The 17,165-nt window shown below is 32.8% G+C and overlaps 1 long non-coding RNA gene across 1 annotated transcript; it reads right to left on the bottom strand.

The window, feature by feature from the left end:
- Positions 1-11,470: 11,470 nt before the first annotated feature.
- Positions 11,471-13,036, bottom strand: LOC103603690. Its single transcript, XR_551644.1, has 2 exons — positions 12,987-13,036; positions 11,471-11,634 (listed from the first exon to the last, which is right to left on the bottom strand). It is a non-coding gene; the product is annotated as an uncharacterized LOC103603690 (long non-coding RNA).
- Positions 13,037-17,165: the final 4,129 nt, after the last annotated feature.

The following is a 17,165-nucleotide window of genomic DNA, read 5'->3' as shown; positions in this document are numbered from 1 at the left end:
AGTTTTAACTGAAACAGCATTTGGGAGGCTGTGGTTATCAACAGGCCCCAGGTGGGAAAGTTGCCAGTTAAGCAAGATACTTGACCATTGACCATCCGGGCATTTTCTTGTATGAATGAGCTTTCTGAAACATGCGTAATACAGTTATTTATCCTTTGTTATGTTGAGGATGGGTACGAAAGGGTGAACATCTCTCTCCCTTTTAAATTAGCATTGTCTTTTTTAAAAATTTATTTTTAATTGACATATCAATTGTGTATACTTATAGGGTACAATTATATTTCAATACATGTATACAATGTATGATGATCAAATCAGGGTAAGTAGCATATTTATTATCACAAATATTTATCATTTCTTTGTGATGAAAGAATTCAAGCTCTTCTCTTCTAGCCATTTGAGAATATATAATAAATTATGGTTTGTATGTATGTTCTACTGTATACCACTAGAGCTTGTTTTTCCTATCTAGCTGTGATTTTCCAACCTCTTCCTAGCTTTTTCAATTTCAGTCATAGACTCATAAATCCCTTTTTTTTATCTAGCTGTGATTTTCCAACCTCTTCCTAGCTTTTTCAATTTCAGTCATAGACTCATAAATTCCTTTTTTTTTTTAGTCATAGACTCATAAATCCCTTTTTTTTATTCATTCACACTATTTGTAATGTCATGAGCATTGCCCATCAACTATAATAATATTTCAAAAAGTCACTCAAATTGTAAATTACAAGTTTTCATATCTTTTTCATACTCCTTTTTGGATATTGAATGTCTTGACTACATGATGCACCTCTGGGTCACTTCGATTGTCCTTTCATCCTAAGGGAAGCTTGCAGCTACATTATTACTTGCCCAAGTAATGATTCTGTATTTATTATTTTCCCTATTCAGTTAATCATAGAGCACAAAACTTGGCATGTACCTCATTAGAAAAAGGAGGAAAGTCTATAAAACGCTGACACAACATTATGATACTCACAATCATCAAGCTGTAAGGAAATTAAGTCTGTAATAATAATAGTTTTGAATTTTAAATGTTCCATAATTTATGAATGCCTATTACAGACTTAATCTCACACAATCTCATGTGCAGTGCAGGAAGCTTAGATAAGGCTATGAGAAAGAAAAGCATACATAATATTTCAACATCTACTTAACTTGCAAGACAAGGTTTTATATAGTTAGATGTAATCATTACTTTCCAAATGAAGTTTGTTGTGATGAATATACATCTCAAAAAGTTTTCATAATAAGCATTTTTAATAAAACTAATGTTATAAAATATTTTATAATAATATTGTAGCATCAATTACTTTATGATGTGTTTGCCAAGTCAAAGTCGATAAAATGTAGTTTGATATTTATAACTAATATCACAGCAAGTTATATTAAGTGCAGCTTTTAATTGCTTTCAATCTAGCTTAATAAATTAAAAATCTTCCAAAACATGGAGATTACTATAATGTGATAATTTATAGAATTCTTAATAGACAAACACAGCAATCACACATTTTTTTCCAGAGTGATAGCTATTGCTATATATGGCACAGATATTTCTGTATGTTTCCCCATATTTTTCATGGAAGAGTTACATTTAATATAAAGCTTCATGACAATTACTTTTGTGAAAATATTGGGTACACATCTATAGGAAGACATTATGAAAAAGGTTTGCAATTTAACCCCCTAGACCCAGACAGATCTCCAGATATTTTCTCTACTTCTCCCATCCCACACCCCTTTCTTCCTTCTTGCTTACTTGCTTGCTTGCTTGCTTTCCCTTCCTAATTTTTTCCTTTCTTCTGGTGGAATCTAGATGTAGGGGGAAAGTATGTCATATCTTGGCAGCTAGATGGAGCTTCTGGCCTGAACGTTTTCCTCTTGATCCTGATGACCGCTCACTGATAATGGATTGTCTGTGTGGAACTTTCTGATGTGTGCTGGCATCCACTCTGTTCCCTACCATGGCCTCTGGGTAAAAAGTTCTGTCGTTTATCACCCCAGATCTTTTCTTTTTTTCTTTTCTTTTTTTTTTTTTTTTTTTTTGTCTTTTTTGAGACCAGCTGCATCGCGCTCAGCCAGTGAGCGCACTGGCCATCCCTATATAGGATCCATCCCTATATAGGATCCGAACCCGCGGTGGCCAGCGCTGCACTCTCCCCAGTGCGCCACGGGCTCGGCCCTCACCCCAGATCTTTTCAAATTCATGGAGTCTGTGGCAATTTCCTGAACTCAAAGAAAATTCTCCTTAAACTACTGGTAGTTGCAAGTTTCCTTTTTGGTAGTTATTTCAAACAAAACTTTTTCAGATAGCTGTGTTTGGAAGAACCCTGAAAAATATAACCTGCTGGGTACTGCTATTCTGTCTCCAGCTGTGAGAAATAAGCTTCCCTGGACCACACATTGTAGCTTTCATTGCACAGGTAGATCACATATGCTAGTAGACAGCGTTCCCTCTTTCTTCTGATGCTAAGCTCACAAACTTTGTAAAAAATTAGTTTGCTTAACTAGTTCTAGGAGGGCAGAGGTAACTGTAGTAGCAGTTATCATTCATATTTGAAAGAAAGCAAGAAGCTATATGTATACTAAAAACAGGAAAGGAAACAAAGAATCTTTGTGAGGTAAGGGTATCATCTTTCACACTCGATGGTCCCTCAAGCTTTGCCATTCATGCACAAATGTTCCCTGAATAGTAGCTCTGCCTCTGTCTTACACAATGACTGCTACTGAGAAGTTTTAGAATACTTTGATTCCAACCATTTTTTCAATTTATTTTCAGTGACATTTGAATTATTTAAAGCCTTCATTTAAAGTAATAGCAACAAGCAAAACAAAACAACAGCAACAATGAAAATCAAGACTTTCCCAATGCTTTTAGTTATTATACATGATCATTAACATACAAATATTACAAAGCTGATCCAGGCCTAGAGAGAAATTGTAAAAGCATTTAAATCGTTAAAACATTTTAACAAACATGCTTGTTATTTGAACTTTGTTATTTAAACTTCATACTATCTTAGCCTTTGACTATGCGAGATACACTAATAGGGATAAACACGATATTCTTTATGACTTGCTTTGTGAACAGGGTAAATTAATGATCGCTATTGTACAAAATATTGATTGATGAACCTCTTTAAATTAAGTGCCAAAGGAATGTGGTTGACATACACTGTATTAATGATTAGATGATGGTCACTTTCATTTTTGCCAAGAAAATAAAAATAAAATCCCTTCTTTATGGAATAATAGAAATAATCTAACCTATTTAAGATAAAAAAAAAAAACTAGCTGTAATAACATTTTATTATAGAAAACTACTTTTTAATATACAGTAGAAACTTTACTTTCAAAAAGTATAGTAATCTCTACAGTTGTGTTGCCGGCCCTAGGCCAGTGGTTTTCAAACTTTTTGCACTCAGAGATTTGTTACAATCTTAAAAATGAGAATAAGCTAATTTTATGTTGACATATAATAAATATTTTATGAAACTTTGAAAAATCTATAATGTGTGTCTTAAAAGCAGCCACCTGAATTCTCATACCTGCTTGTGCTTTCAGTTTGTTGTGATATCATACATTGTGCAGTTTCTGGAAAACTCCACTGTGCACTCTTGAGTGGGTAAGTGTGAAAGAAGAAAATAATACAATGTGATTTACATACTTCTTTACAAACAAATACTCCCATTCCTTTGTATTTTCTCCATGACCTACCTGACATACATATGTATATAAGTAATAATATAAGCAATTTGGGGTTTCTGCAGCATAGAATATTTAAATTGGGATACTTAATTCTGAAGGTCCTAAAATTATCTGTGTCAGGAACTTCAAGAAATATGCAGCCATATTTTTTTCTTTCATGTAACAAACTTCCAATAAACAAGCAAGTACATATATGCATAATATACAAATACATAATAAATACATGTCTCAGATCATGTGGGATGAAGCAAAGATCTCTCTGACTTAAAATACCTATTTCACCTGCTTTTCCTGGGAAGTCTAATTTGTCCTTTATGCTGAAATGTTACCTCCTCCAGCAGAGTGGTAGCTTCACAACTTCGATTTGCTTACTTAGCCTTTTTCCATACTTCTGTAGCGCTCACGACATTTCTGTACTCATTTTCTTTGTGACTCTCCTTGCTTGCATTTGCATATTGTCATTGACAAAACTAATCACTATAATTTTTGGTACAAAAATAGACCTCTTGAGTTTTGATGTATTTTATGTTTCTAAGTAAGCATTTCACGTTAAAAACAAAGGGTATCTTTAACAATTAATTGGATATATGTCTATCTGTTCTTTCCCTGTGTTTCATTCGAGAATCTTTGAATGCAAACACAGATGTTTGTGTGCATGTGTGCATGAGAAAAAGACTATCATAAATTAAACTTCTCCATGTTAATATATCAGACTTTAAAGTATATCATGCAACTATGTGTGGATCAATGAAAAACTTTTGCCTACTCAGTGAAATAACGCAATGCTGGACCAAAACAGTAGGACTTACTTAATAAATGGTGCTATAGCTATTTTACTATCAGATTGATAATTAACTAATCTTTTGTAATCAGTCTAACTTTCCACACAGGATACTAGACACCATCCAACATCACAAGTCTAATGACCACAGTCACTAGAATTATCAGTTAAATAATATAGTGCCCCCTCTGTGATATTGAAGAAAAATTATTATATTAATTTGAGTTTGTGGCATTTCTGAAAATTTATGACATTCTAAAACATTTTTAACTATGTTATATATAGTCACAAATGATTGTGAAATGTTATGGAATGAGTAAAAATTTAAAATATTTAAAATTATATATATATATTGTAAAATATATTTAATATTCCATTAGCATTCATGAGGATTTTAATTGATCTGTGGTCCATAAGGATTTTTTATTATTACTTTTAAAATTATCATGCAGTAAAACTAACCTTGTTTGAATAGATTTGTGTAACCACCACCATAATTATGATAGTTCCACTAACTCCTGTATGTTATTCTTTGATAATCACTCCCTACCCTGATTCCTAAACCCTGGCAACCACTTGTCTCCATCACTATAATTTCTTTCTTTTTGACAATGTCACATAAATGAAATCATACATTCTATAACTTGAGACTGGCTTCTTTCATTCAGCTTAATGCCTTTGAAATGCAACCAAATTGTTGCATTCATCAATAGTTCACTCTTTTGTATTTCTGAGTAGTACTCTGTTGTATCATATAACACAGTCTGTTTTTCCATTAACTGGTCAAAGTACACATGGGTTGTTTCCAGTTCCTGACCATTATGAATAAAGCTACTGTAAAAATTCATATATAGGTGTTTGTGTGAATATAAGTTTTATTTCTCTAAGGTAAACATGTAGCGGTGGGATTATTTGTCTTTTTTTTTAAAATAGTTTAATTATGTCCAAGCTATGTGATTATGATATGTCTGGGTATAGACTTCTACGGTTTTATTCTGTCTGTGGTTCAAGAGCTTCTTGAATCTATACATTTGTATATTTTACCAAGCTTGGGAAGTTTTAGTCATTGTTTCTCAAATATTTTTTTCACATTGTTTCTCCTCTTCTCAGGTACATTACCCAAATATTAGCCCTTTTCTTACTGTCCCCATGTCCCTGAATCTCTGTTTATATGTTTATTCACATTTTTTGTTGTATTGAGACTGGATAGTTTTTACAGTTCTGTGTTCAGATTCACTGACTCTTTCCTCTATCACCTACATTCTACTATTTAGCTCATCTGGTAAATTTTATATTTGGGTTATTGTATTTTTTAGTTCTAAAATTTTTGTTGGTTGTTCTTTGTGTTTTCTATTTCTTTGATTGACCCTTCTATTGTTCTATTTTCAAAGTTTTAGTGATTGCTTGTTGGAGTATTTATATAATAGTTTTATTTTATTTATTTATTTTTTTCACTAATTCAAACATCTTTGTTACCTTGGGGTTAACATCTGTTGATTGTCTTTTTCATATGAATTAAAATGTTTCTGGTTTTTATTATACCAAATGATTTTAGATTATATACTAGATTTTTGAATATTCTGTTTCAATATTTAAATCCTATAAAAATGTTGACATATTTGTTTTAGCAGACAACCGTTTTAGGCCACAAAAACCAACCTATCTTCTGTGGGCTATGGTCCTACTGTGAGTTTAGCCTTAAAGGCTTTGCACTGTTATTTGGATCTGTTTAGCATGTCCACCAGCCAGTGGCCAGTCTGGGACCTGGGCAATAGTCTGCCTGTTAGTTCAGTTCTCCATGTCTTTAATATCTCATTAAGGTCAGATACAGAGTTGGAGGTGAGCCCTGAATTTCCTAAATTCTCTATGAGGTCACTTTCCTAAGTTCCTCCCTCTTTGTGCTCTCCCTGGCACCTTCTGTTTTTCAAGGAATCCCCCTGTTATTTCTTCAGCCAGAAACTAAGGTTTAGTTAAACCCATGCTGTTACACATTTGTGTCACTGCACCCTCTTCTGGGGACAAGAGCAAGAGGACAGAAAGAGGTAAGAAAAAAAAAAAAATAGCACTTCATGGATTAGGGACGAAGGTCCCCTCCTCTCAGGGTTTAGCTCTTGTGGGTCATGGGATTGCTTAGGGACTAGGATACAATAAAAAAATAAAATATGAAAATAAATTTGAAATTATTTTTTTAAAAAAACAGAAAGAAAAAGATAACAAAATAGGGAATTTCTTCAACCGAGGAAAAAAACAGAAAAACATGACACCACCAAAAGAAACCAGTAAACCTACAGCAATAAATTCAGAAGATTAGTGGATTTATGAAAAGTCTGACAGAGAATTTAAGATAATTAATTTAAAGAGGGCCAGGGAGTCAGAAAAACAAATACAGAGAAAATTATATGAGATTTGGAAAACAATCAGTACAAGAAACTGGACAAGAAACAGAATAAAAGAATAGAAATTGCCGAAGTAAATAAGACCTTATCTGAACGGGAAAACCTGATGGAAAGCTCACACAACAGACTTTATCAAACAGAGGAAATAATAAGTGAGCTCAAAGACAGAACATACGAAATTACCCAATCAGAGTATTAAGGCCACCAAAAAGTAGATTTTTAGCTAAGGCCCTTTATGTAACCTTGCAGCTGGAATGTGTTTATTTGCAGAAAAGCCCTGACAGTTGGTTTAATGGCTAGACAGTTGTTTGCATTTTGGGCTTTTGTAACCCTGATGCCTGCCTGTTTCAAAGAAAGTTGCCTGCTTGTTTAAGCCACCTGAGTTCCGAGANCTAGCTGTAATACATTTTATTATAGAAAACTACTTTTTAATATACAGTAGAAACTTTACTTTCAAAAAGTATAGTAATCTCTACAGTTGTGTTGCCGGCCCTAGGCCAGTGGTTTTCAAACTTTTTGCACTCAGAGATTTGTTACAATCTTAAAAATGAGAATAAGCTAATTTTATGTTGACATATAATAAATATTTTATGAAACTTTGAAAAATCTATAATGTGTGTCTTAATAGAAGCCACCTGAATTTTCATACCTGCTTGTGCTTTCAGTTTGTTGTGACATCATACATTGTGCAGTTTCTGGAAAACTCCACTGTGCACTCTTGAGTGGGTAAGCGTGAAAGAAGAAAATAATATAATGTGATTTACATACTTCTTTATAAACAAATACTCCCATTCCTTTGTATTTTCTCCATGACCTACCTAACATACATATGTATATAAGTAACAATATAAGCAATTTGGGGTTTCTGCAGCATAGAATATTTAAATTGGGATACTTAATTCTGAAGGTCCTAAAATTATCTGTGTCAGGAACTTCAAGAAATATGCAGCCATATTTTTTCTTTCATGTAACAAAGTTCCAGTAAACAAGCAAGTACATATATGCATAATATACAAATACATAATAAATACATGTCTCAGATCATGTGGGATGAAGTAAAGATCTCTCTGACTTAAAATACCTATTTCACCTGCTTTTCCAGGGAAGTCTAACTTGTCCTCTATGCTGAAATGTTACCTCCTCCAGCAGAGTGGTAGCTTCACAACTTCAATTTGCTTACTTAGCCTTTTTCCATACTTCTGTAGCGTGCACGACATTTCTGTACTCATTTTCTTTGCGACTCTCTTTGCTTGCATTTGCATATTGTCATTGACAAAACTAATCACTATAATTTTTGGTACAAAAATAGACCTCTTGCATTTTGGTGTAGTTTATGTTTTTAAGTAAGCATTTCACGTTAAAAACAAAGGGTATCTTTAACAATTAATTGGATATATGTCTATCTGTTCTTTCCCTGTGTTTCATTCGAGAATCTTTGAGTGCACACACAGATGTGTGTGTGCATGTGTGCATGAGAAAAAGACTATCATAAATTAAACTTCTCCATGTTAATATATCAGAGTTTAAAGTATATCATTTTTGCTTGCAACTATGCGTGGATGGATGAAAAACTTTTGCCTACTCAGTGAAATAATGCAATGCTGGACCAAGACAGTAGAACTTACTTAATAAATGGTGCTATAGCTATTTTACTATCAGATTGATAATTAACTAATCTTTTGTAATCAGAGTCTAACTTTCCACACAGCATACTAGACACCATCCAACATCACACGTCTAATGACCACAGTCACTAGAATTATCAATTAAATAATATAGTGCCTCCTCTGTGATATTGAAGAAAAATTATTATATTAATTTGAGTTTGTGGCATTTCTGAAAATTTGTGACATTCTAAAACATTTTTAACTATGTTATATATAGTCACAAATGATTGTGAAATGTTTGGAATGAGTAAAAATTTTAAATATTAAAAATCATATATATTATAAAATATATTTAATATTCCATTAGCATTCATGAGGATTTTAATTGATCTGTGGTCCATAAGGATTTTTTATTATTACTTTTTTTTTGTTGTATTGAGACTGGATAGTTTTTACAGTTCTGTGTTCAGATTCACTGACTCTTTCCCCTATCACCTACATTCTACTATTTAGCTCATCTGGTAAGTTTTATATTTGGGTTATTGTATTTTTTAGTTCTAAAATTTCTGTTGGTTGTTCTTCTTGTTTTCTGTTTCTTTGATTGACCCCTCTATTGTTCTACTTTCAAAGTTTTAATGATTGCTTGTTGGAGTATTTATATAATAGTTTTATTTTATTTATTTATTTTTTTCGATAATTCAAACATCTTTGTTACCTTGGTGTTAACATCTGTTGATTGTCTTTTTCATATGAGTTAAAATGTTTCTGGTTTTTATTATACCAAATGATTTTAGATTATATACTAGATTTTCGAATATTCTGTTTTAATATTTAAATCCTATAAAAATGTTGACATATTTGTTTTAGCAGACAGCTGTTTCAGGCCACAAAAACCAACCTATCTTCTGTGGGCTGTAGTCCTACTGCGAGTTTAGCCTTCAAGGCTTTGCAGTGTTATTTGGATCTGTTTAGCATGTCCACCAGCCAGTGGCCAGTCTGGGACCTGGGCAATAGTCTGCCTGTTAGTTCAATTCTCCATGTCTTTGATATCTCATTAAGGTCAGATACATAGCTGGAGGTGAGCCCCTGAATTTCCTAAATTCTCTATGAGGTCACTTTCCTAAGTTCCTCCCTCTTTGTGCTCTCTCTGGCACCTTCTGTTATTCAAGGAATCCCCCTGTTATTTCTTCAGCCAGAAACTAAGGTTTAGTTAAACCCATGCTGTTATGCATTTGTGTCACTGTGCCCTCTTTTGGGGACAAGAGCAAGAGGACAGAAAGAGACAAGGAAAAAAAAAAAATAGCACTTCATGGATTAGGGAGGAAGGTCCCCTCCTCTCAGGGTTTAGCTCTTGTGGGCCATGGGATTGCTTAGGGATTAGGATACAATTAAAAAAAACTAAAATATTAAAATAAATTTTGAAATTATTAAAAAAAAAACAGAAAGTAAAAGACAACAAAATAGGGAATTTCTTCACCCGAGGAAAAAAACAGAAAAACATGACACCACCAAAAGAAACCAGTAAAACTACAGCAATAAATTCAGAAGATTGGTGGATTTATGAATAGTCTGACAGAGAATTTAAAATAATTAATTTAAAGAGGGCCAGGGAGTCAGAAAAAAAAATACAGAGAAAATTATATGAGATTTGGAAAACAATCAAGGATCAGTACAAGAAACTGGACCAAAAACAGAATAAAAGAATAGAAATTGCGGAAGTAAATAACACCTTATCTGAACTGGAAAATCTGATGGAAAGCTCACACAACAGACTTTATCAAACAGAGGAAATAATAAGTGAGCTCAAAGACAGAACATACAAAATTACCCAATCAGAGTATTAAGGCCACAAAAAATGAGATTTTTAGCTAAGGCCCTTTATGTAACCTTGCAGCTGGAATGTGCTTATTTGCAAAAAACCCCTGACAGTTGGTTTAATGCATAGACAGTTGTTTGCCTTTTTGGCTTCTGTAATCCTGATGCCTGCCTGTTTCAAAGAAAGTTGCCTGCTTGTTTAAGCCACCTGAGTTCCGAGAAACTGCTTGCCCCCGATATATATTTAGAAATTGAAACTTACAGAACTCAACTAACCACACTTCCTGCTTCTGTAAAGTTGCTTAAATAAGACCCTAGTTTCTGTAACTCTGCCTGAATACAGGCAGAGCCAATAAAAGGCTTGTATGCCTGCTCAAGAGAAATATAAAACCACAGCTCTCCCTACACGCAGGGTCCCAGGATTTCAGAACAAGAGTCCACCTGGGTCCCACCTGTATTCCTGACCCACGAGGGTAATAAACTTCCTGACTCACCATCTCTCTGAGTGACTGGAATTATTTCCTCGCCAAGTTCTTTCCATAACAAGAGGACTGAAAATTTTCCACGCATGGAGAAAGTTGACAGCATTCAGCTACAGGAAGCTCAGATGTCATCAATCAATCAAATTCAACTCAAAAAGGAATTCCCCAAGGGCCATCATAATCCAAGTATCAAAAACCAAAGGAAAGCAGCAAGAGGGAAAAGGTACACATAATACTCAAAGGAGCCCCAGTATGGCTTTCCGCAGATTTCTTAACAGAAACCATTCAGTCCAGGAGAGAATGGGATGATATAATCCAAGTGCTGAAGGAAAAAACTGTTGATCAAGAATTCTGTGTCCAGCAAAACTAACCTTCTAATAGGAAGTAGAAATAAGGACTTTCCTAGATAAACAAATGCTAAGGGAATTCATCAGCACTAGACCTGCCTTCCAAGAAATGCTAAAGAGAGTTCGTCAGTCTGAAAGAAGATGCTAATGTGTAAAAAAAAAAAAAAAAAAAAAAAAAAAAAAACATTTGAAGGTATAAAATTCACTAATAAAGTACAAACACAGAAAATTTCAGAATAGTTCAATGCTGTAAGGTTGGTGAATAAACAACTTATGTCTTTAGCATTAATAAAAGACAAGCCTGTTAAAGATAATAACAGATACAACAGCTGTGTAAGAGATAGGCAATATTAATAGATGTAACTTGAAACAACAAAATCTCTGAGAATTACGAATTCCCATTTCTGCTCCATAACAAGAAGAAATAAAAGGCTCCTGGAACTCCTTCTGCGTGTTCCTGGATCCCTCTTCCAGGTTCTGGGGCACGTTGCATTCAGGCTGAGGAGAGCAGATGGGAAATGAATGATAAACTCACTCTCAGGTTTGTAGGTACTTTGCATTTTAGTCTTCTCCAACTTACCTGCTTGTATTTACTTTTTAGAGTCTTCAAATTACTGCTCCATGCATTCTGTTCAGATTTTATAATTTAATTCAGTAGGACAAAGTGAAATATGCATACTGTATCTTACTCAGAACTGAAACTAATTGTTTTTCAAATGTACTATTTTTTTATTATAAGATTAGCATAAATAGCTATTAACAAAATAAATGTGTCTAGACCATAGATTGTTAGACAGTAATAAAGCATGATATTTTGGCAATGACTGTCACAATTTTCCTTTATGATTATAGTGGTGCTAAAACAAGTTTAAATATTGTTGAAAAGTGTTTGGGGCTTTCATGTATTAAAATATGTAAAACATTTTATGTATATGTATACACACACACAAATGTAAACCCTTATGAAATTCTGCTACATCTAACATGCTGCATTGTTGAATGTGACTTTCGCTATTATATGAAATAAGTAAAATAATAAAGATATTTTTAAATGATAAGCATTAACAATTCTCTATATAATGATTTGTTATTCATATATTGTGAAAACAGTGAGAATGTCTTGAAAATATTTCCCAGTTTGAAATGTAGGAGTGAGAAAATACTGGCAGTTATTACTATGTTGATATGGTTTCAGATGTAACAGAACCAATTATCTAAGTTTTTGAAAGATGAATGTATATAATCTAATAAGTGACAGTAATTTATGCACTTTTAGATTTGTTCACTTATTTTTGTCAAGCTATTGCTATTTAACTACTCACTATACAGAAGATAAGGACTATCATTTAGATCCCTTTTTCTAAATAATTTCTATTTTATAATTACATACTAAAATATCCTTTTATACGATATTTTTACTAACCTTGAATCACTTTTTTTTTCAAGATGCTTCCTTTCCATTTTGTTTTGGGACACATTACCACTGCAAATTATAGGTTAGTCAAAAAGATAGCAACTAGGCTAATCTAGTTATGTACTAAAATAAAAGCAGAGCTTAGACAGATTTTCCTATTTAGTGGCATTAGGTATCTTTTTAAACAGATGTCTATAAATACATGTAATGGAAAAGTCATCGTGCATCTATTGCTCCTTTTATGGGATATAAACTTAATAAAACTACTATGAAAAGATAACAAAAGAAAAAGTAAAAAGAACTCTAATTTCTTTTCTTTCCACCTAGAACACCAGAGCACACTTCACAAAAGACAATACACTTCTAATTCTTCTACAAAAATGTTCATCTTTATAAGAAGATGTCTAATTCTTTCCCACTTTATCATATTACATACCTTATAAATGAATTCTGGTTCATAACTTCTTCAGAAAAGTAGTAGAAATTCAGATGAGTGTTCTTTTTGTGGAATCAAAACTTGCTCAAACCTACTCTTCCATTTTGAGTTTTTACCATTCCAAATGTGACATTTGTAGCATTCACACTTCTCCAGGTGTTTCTGGAGCTGTGCAATTTTTAAATGCTTTTATGATCCTGCTGGGCTATCACTCGAGGCTTCAGGACAAGAAACAGAAAATGTATAGGCATGTTAGATATCATGGTATTTAATGCAGGGGATTAAGTGCTTAGAAAATTGTTGCAAATTCTGGAAGACTGAAAGTCAAGGGAGGGCTGCCAGTATGTCTGATAGAAAGAGCGCACAAAAGCCCTATTATCTAGAGGTAGGGAGCTGCTGATGCTGCCACTGTTTCTGTACACACTGTTCCTCTGGGCATCTGAATGAGGACGGGAGGCATAGAAATATTGATTCTATTAGCTGCACCTGCTTCTAAATACTCTTGTTTTTTTGACATCACTTACTAGCCAAAAGCACAGCAGAAAAAATTCTAGTTCCAGAATTCCTGAGTTTATTTATTGAATATAATTTGCATTCTAGAGCCCCAGCTGTAAAGTCATCTAGCAAATATAATTTTGAATTTTCCAATCCTCATTCTATACGGGAGGACCTAGAAGACATTAAAAATTGATGTAAAAAATCAATCAACATATCCAACACATATGGGATATTTATTTTTCTACTGATGTATATATTTTCACTTAACTCTGTTAGTTTTATGAATTAACTTAGTTCAAAACATCTGGATAATTTGTATTTTCTTGTTTTATAATGCCTTCATGTACCATTTCTCTTGAGAATGTAGTTTTTTATGCTGAATGTGAGAATGCTCACATTGGTACTTAGTATCAAATATTTTATGTCTTTCAGATAAGTAGAGAGGAATATCTTAAACTACTCAAGCAGGAGAATACTTACAGAGTTATAAGAATTTTTTTAAATGAAGTTATCTATTATATAATGTTATCAGAATTGGAGAAGTGAGAATTTTGTTTTGACCATAACTTCAGGTTAAAAATATTTTTTTTCAAAATGATTGGAATTGATAAGCAATCCCAAAAGCAAAACATGAAGAAAATTGAAGAGAATATCGTGCACACTCTTTTCATCAACCAGTTGAAATATTTTTATGTTATTGTTTCATAATTATTTGTAGATATAGAGCTTTTTTAAATAATGGGGCAAAGAAAGGATGGGACTGATATAGTATAATGTAATGAGTATGAGAAATACTGAATATTGTACATATATTTTTACAATATAGCTAAATAGGACAGATGAGACTTTTTCTAGTTTTTAAGCCAAATTAGGGTAATACTTTAACCTGTAACTTCACTGTGACTGCACTGCTTGAAAATTTTTTTTATATTTTTAGATCTTACTGTAAAGTTGTGTTATTAGTATACATAAAGTAACTGATGTTTTATATAAAATGAAATTCTGAAAATTATTTTGAGATACTTTCTAATTTGACAATCACGAGTCATTGAAAACAGGTAAACAGCAACTATTGGGTTGGTTTGATATAGGACTCAGAGGAATTTTAAGATATGCTTATGCTCATGTAGGAATAAGGAGGAAATCTAGGACAAAAATTAAGTTCTCTTGATTTGTAACTCATTGCAACTTTCACAAGACTCTACCATAAATTCAGTAAGATACTTTCCTGGAATATATCCTTATTAAGTATTACTTAAGTGCTCAGCCTATTTGGCGAGTTATATTGGCTCTAACTTCTAGTGCAAACAATTTTAAAAGATTCTGCATTATGAACAAGCACCTTAGGGGCCGGCCCTGTGGCTCACTTGGGTGAGTGCAGTGCTGGCAGCGCCAAGGCCGCGGGTTTGGATCCTATATAGGGATGGCCGCTGCGCTCAATGGCTGAGCGTGGTGCAGATGACATAGAGCCAAGGGTTGCGATCCCCTTACCGGTCAAAAAAAAAAAAAAAAAAAAAAACAAGCACCTAGGTTAGACTCTTGGAATTGATTTGATTTATTAACATAAGTATTAAATATTATCTATTAATTCTATCATGAAAACACTTTTTTAGTATGATTTATTTGTGTTGTGTGTGGTATAAGATATATAAATCTCATAGCTCATGTATAATATTATATTTAGACATATGATATATTTACGAGGGTACTTTTAAAAGTTGGTGGAAAAATAGAATTAAAATATAATATTAATCTTCCCACGAACTTTTTGAAGCACCCTAGTATATATTCTACACTGCACATTACACACACACACACACACACACACACACACACGCACACATATCCTTCAAAAGGACTACAAAAAGATTCCCTTGAGAAAAAAGATGTTTGAGTATCCAAAGAAACAATAGTAATTACGTAGCAAGAGGGTAGGTTTGGAGGAGGAGATATTTATCCAATAAACTTGAGTGAAAAGAAAACAGAGGATAACAGAAATGAGAAACATAATAAATGAAAGAAATTGTTATGTAGAAAATTGTAGGTCTTTGCTATTTGTCTGTGTGCCTGTAAGGTGGCATGAAGTGAGAAAGCTGCTGAATTTAGACCAAGATAGGCTTTAGAGGTGTGTGAAAGAATTGGGAGACTACAAAAGGAGATGGGATCAATCAAGCAAAGGAATGGAAGGAGATAAGGTGAAAACTCCAATACTCTTTCATGAGATTGGAAGGAAACAAAGATGGACGGTGGCATATGACCAGATTTTGTTTTTTCGAATGGTATGCCCTCCTTTAGGTCTTTCTGTCAGTGTATGATATCTACATGTAGCATTTTCTTTAGCAGTGTATGCATTAATATACACCACAGGTAGAAAGTACTATGATGTTAAGCATTTTGTCTAAATTCGTTCAACAGTCTTTGGTTAAAAGGAAGAAAAAGGTAAAAAGAAAAATAAGGAGAGGAAGAGAAAGAGAGAGAAATCATCCATTTAACTCCTCAATTTTTCTCTAATTCTTCTTACAGCATCTGGGGTAAGAGGTGATTACGTTCCTGATTGTTTTTTAACCAAATTTTTTCAAAAAATATTAAGTATTCTAAATTAATACCCTGAGTACATGTGTAATTATTTTTTGTTCGCTTTTTTGTTTTTTTCAGAGTTGGTTTTAAGGACTAAACCATTCCTTATTTTTACATTTGATCTACAAAGATCTATACTGTAGTCTGCATCTCAACTCAGTGGAATCTTAATTGACAAAATAAGATGTATGAATAGTAAATTATTCATTTGTTGTTATTCTTGAATTACAAATTATTTTAATACCGTTGACCATTTATGTATTTAGAATGATTATATGAAAATACATCATAAGCTTGTGAAGCTGCAAAATTCCATTGTCTTCTTGGAGTGTGCAAGTTTAATTGTGCTTTGAACATGCTACTCATTTTAAACACACTTGTTCTGTATATGTCAATTTTCTTCCTATTTATGTTGATCATTTGCTCTATATATGAACAAAATATTATTTAATATGCTATTGTGAATTATCTTTTAATTTCTATTTTCCAATCTTCTGCTAGTGGATTTTAGAGACAGTAGTCACTAGATATTTCATACATTTATTATATTTTTATGTGCATTAACCTGAAAATGATTGTTATAGTGATTACAATTACATGAAAGCTGCTAACTTATATCCAAAGTACTCTATGAAGATTTATTTTCTTGGTTTATATGCATGTATGTTCATGGAAGTGGTTGCCAACAAAATGAACAGTTACCTTAAAAACGATGCCAACGTAAGCTAAACAGTGTCACAAGATAGGCAAAAAGACCAAAGTAACAAACAGAATCCAGAAACAGACCAAAACACATATAGACTACTGATTTATGACAAAAATGTCACTGTAACAAGGAGTCCTTGTCTCTACTGGATATATAGGAAAAATAAATATTGAGCTCTACTTCACACCATACACAAAAATAAATTCCAGATGGATTATAAACATCAAGTAAATCTAAATATTAAAACAAAACAATACTTTTTAAAATATAGGAGAGCATTTTTATTTTGGAAAAGCAATCATTTCTTAAAACTGAAATCATTAACCATTAAAAAAACAAATGTTAAACTCTACAAAGAAAAATTATTTGTGACATCAGAAGATATCATTAAGAGAATG

Source organism: Galeopterus variegatus, unplaced genomic scaffold (assembly GCF_000696425.1).
Source record: "Galeopterus variegatus unplaced genomic scaffold, G_variegatus-3.0.2 Scaffold4751, whole genome shotgun sequence".
Taxonomy (NCBI): Eukaryota; Metazoa; Chordata; class Mammalia; order Dermoptera; family Cynocephalidae; genus Galeopterus; species Galeopterus variegatus.
Note: the sequence above shows the minus strand (reverse complement) of the source record. Positions and strands in the feature narration are given on the sequence as shown.